This window comes from Cebus imitator, unplaced genomic scaffold, assembly GCF_001604975.1.
Source record: "Cebus imitator isolate Cc_AM_T3 unplaced genomic scaffold, Cebus_imitator-1.0 Scaffold117, whole genome shotgun sequence".
Taxonomy (NCBI): Eukaryota; Metazoa; Chordata; class Mammalia; order Primates; family Cebidae; genus Cebus; species Cebus imitator.
In genome coordinates, this window is record NW_016107432.1 from 2198247 (window position 1) to 2202092 (window position 3846).

General features: G+C 44.1%; 1 pseudogene; it reads left to right on the forward strand.

Moving 5' to 3' along the window:
• Positions 1-1761: 1761 nt before the first annotated feature.
• LOC119472760 lies at positions 1762-1893 on the forward strand (annotated as a pseudogene).
• Positions 1894-3846: the final 1953 nt, after the last annotated feature.

Sequence of the window (3846 nt, forward strand, 5' to 3'; positions counted from 1 at the left end):
TTTGGATGGTGTAAATACAGGATTTGATGGAAAGAGTCCTAAGTTTAAATTTTGATAGGAAGACAGAGATACAACAGTTTAATTTTTGCTATAGGGTGTCCCTCTGTTGCCGAGACTGGAGTGCAGTGGCATAATCAGGACTCACTGCAATGTTGACCTCCCAGGTTGAAGTGATCCTCCCATCTTAGCTTCCTGAGTAGCTGGGACTATAAGCGCTGTCACCACGCCTGGCTATTTTCTTTTTTTTTTTTTTTTTTTTTTTTTTTTTTTTTGGAGATGAAGTCTCCCTATGTTGCCCATGCTGGTCTGGAGCTCCAGGACTCAAATGATATTCCTGCTTGGGTCTCCCAAAATGCTGGAATTGCAGGTGTGAGCCACCAAGCCTAGCCTTGAATTCTTAAAATTATCTGTAGCACATGTGAATAGAGTTTGTGAACTGTACACGAACTATAAAGTCAAAATCGGCATGCACCTGAGAACATTGTAACAGAGTTAGGCTTTTGTAGGAAACTCAGCCAGCCAGTAAATATTCACTAAACAATGACTCTTTTCAGGGCCCCATGCTGTTTACAAAGATATAGATTCCTTAATAGTTGTCAATATCCCATTAACTATCATCATTTGAAAAGAAGGTGCCTGGGGGTGAGGGGTCATCAATTCCAGTATCTGATTCAGACAGTACCCACCCCCAGGCCACCTGGCACCAATCCCATTTGAACTGTAAACTATTGTTGCCAATTCTCTCTGAGAAAAACTTTAGAAAAATAATCCCTGGTAGGCTGAGCGTGGTGGCTCACGCCTGTAATCCTAGCACTTTGGGAGGCCGAGGTGGGTGGATCACCTGAGGTCAGGAGTTCAAGACGAGCCTGGCCATCACAGTGAAAACCCATCTTTTAAAATAATAATAATAATAAAAGAAAGAAAAATAGAGTTAGTGCTAGACTTACGACCGCGGTCAGGACCACGGACCAGTCGTAACACGATTTGGTCATAAGTTGAGTAGGCTATATGTACAGTTGAAATGGTGCACGCGGAGATGGTAGTGCTGCTGGAAGCTGCTCCGCACTGTCGTACGCCCAGCTGGGCAACGTTTGCACTGCCAGACACGGAGCAGTCGTGGCTAGCGGTTATGGTCGTAAAGTCGAATGGTGGTAAGTTGCATAGGTGGTAAGTCAATCAATACCTGTAATCCCTGGTAAAGAACAGCAGAAAGCTACACTACAAGTAAAGCTAAATATCAATTCCAAATGTCAATTGTTTGACAACAAAAAAATACAATTTAAATAACAGCAGGAAGGAGCTTGGCAAGGTGGCTCATGCCTGTAGTCCCAGGACTTTGGGAGGCCGAGATGGGCAGATCACTTGAGATCAGGAGGTTGGGGCCAGCCTGGCTAACATGGTGAAACCTGGTCTCTACTAAAAAAACTACAAAAATTAGCCAAGTGCACCTGTAATCCCAGTTACTCAGGAGGCTGAGGCCCTAGAGTCACTTGAACCCAGAAAGTGGAGTTTGCAGTAAGCTGTGATTGTGTCACTGCATTCCAGCCTGGGCCACAGAGTGACATACTATCTCCAATAAATAAATAAATAAATAATACCAAGAGTGAAGAGCTCTGAAAAACAGATATATGTGAGGGTGGGTCAGGTGGCTTGTGCCTGTAATCCCAGCACTTTGGGAGGCCCAGGTGGGTGGTTAAGCTAATGTCAGGCATTTGAGACCAGCCTAGTCAACATGGTAAAACCCCATCTACTAAAAACACGAAAATTGCCTAGCACGGGAGATACCATGATCCATTGCACTCTGGATGTGCTGGCCCCTGTGATTTCTCCCGATGTGGGAAACTGGACTGCAAAATTTGTGGTAGAGGGGAACTGCGTTTGAGCTTTCCCTTGATAAAAATTAAAAATAAATAAATAAATAAATAAGCCAGGTGTGGTGGTACATGCCTGTAATTCCAACTACTTGGGAGGCTGAGTGAGGAGGCTTGCTTGAACCCAGAGGCAGAAGTTGCAGTGAGCTGAGATCACGTCACTGCACTCCAGCCTGGGAGACAGGGCAAGACTCCGTATCAAAAAAAAAAAAAGGCTGGAAATAATTCTTTCTTTAAAAATAAAGACGGTGATCTTGCTTTGTTGATCAGGTTGGTGTCCAACTCCTCACCTCAAGTGATCCTCCTGTCAGCCTCTCAAAGTGTTGGGATTACAGGTTTGAGCCACCACACCTGGCCTAGCCTTGAAACATTTGCACCTGATCTAGGAGGTTGAGTTAGGTGTCTTTAAAGTTCTTTTACATTCTGAGCCAGGTGCTGTGGCTCACACCAGTAATCCCAGTACATTGGAAAGCCAAGGGAGGCAGATAACCTAAGGTCAAGAGTTTGAGACCAGCCTGGCCAACATGGTAAAACTGCGTTTCTACTAAAAATGCAAAAATTAGCCAGGCATGGTGGTGTGCATCTGTAATCCCAGCTAATCAGGAGGCTGACGCAGGAAAATCCCTTGAACCCAGGAGGCAGAGGTTGTGCAGTAAGTAGAGATCTCTCACCATTGCACTCCAGCCTAGGCAACAAGGCAAAACTCCATATCAAAAAAAAAAAAAAAGGTTTTTTATGTTCTTTCTTCATTCATCCATTCTATAGAAATCAAAACTGGATATTACAGGGGTGGTTTAGATGAAACATTGGAATAAATGGACTCTCTCTCCAAAAATGGACTTCACACCAGTAGCCAAAAGATTCCAAAGTGAGACAAGGCAATGTGGCTCACATCTGTAGGCTCATCTAGCAGGGAAGCTTAAGAAAGGAGGATCATTCCAGCCCACGAGGTTGATGATGTATTCAACCAAGATTGTGCCACGGCACTTCATGCGCTCCAGCCTGAATGACACACTAAGACTTTATCTCAAAAAAAAAAAAAAAAAAAAAAAGATTGCAAAGTGAATATGCTGTTGTTTAGGGCAGGGCACAGTGGCTCACTCCTGTAATCCCAGAACTTTGGGTGGCTGAGGTGGGCAGATCACGAGGTCAGGAGTTTGAGACCAGCCTGGCCAATATGGTGAAACCCCATCTCTACTAAAAATACAAAAATTAGCTGGGCATGGTGGCAGGCACCTGTAGTCTCAGCTACTCAGGAGGCTGAGGGAGGAGAATCACTTGAACCTGTGAGGTGAAGGTTGCAATGAGCTGAGATTGCGCCACTGCACTCCAGCCTGGGTGAGAGAGTAAAACTCCATCTCAAAAAAAATAATAATTATATATATATATATATATATATACACACTGATGTTTAAATTTAAAATAAAGTGTTTAGAAACATCGTATTTTATTATTTTCCACATTAACTCACTTCTTCAATAACTGAACATCTACGATTCCCTAACATATAAAATAAATATATACAGCTTCTAAAAACATGGTACAAGGCCAGACACAGTAGCTCACATCTGTAATCCCAGCACTTTGGGAGGCCACAGTGGAAGAATTATGTGAACCCAAGAGTTTGAGACCTGCCTAGGTGACATAGGGAGCTCCTACCTCTACAAAACAATTCTAAGTAAATTAGCTGATCGTGGAATTATGGACCTATGGTCCCATCTACTTGGGAGGCTGAAGCAGGAGGATGATTTGAGCCCAGAAGCTCGAGGCTGCAGTTAGCTATGATTATGCCCCTGCACTCCAGCCTGGGTGACAGAGTAAGATCCTGTCTCAAAAAATGAGAAAAAGAATAAGAATAAAATAACAGGCCGGGCGCGGTGGCTCAAGCCTGTAATCCCAGCACTTTGGGAGGCCGAGGCGGGTGGATCACGAGGTCAAGAGATCGAGACCAACCTGGCCAACATGGTGAAACCCC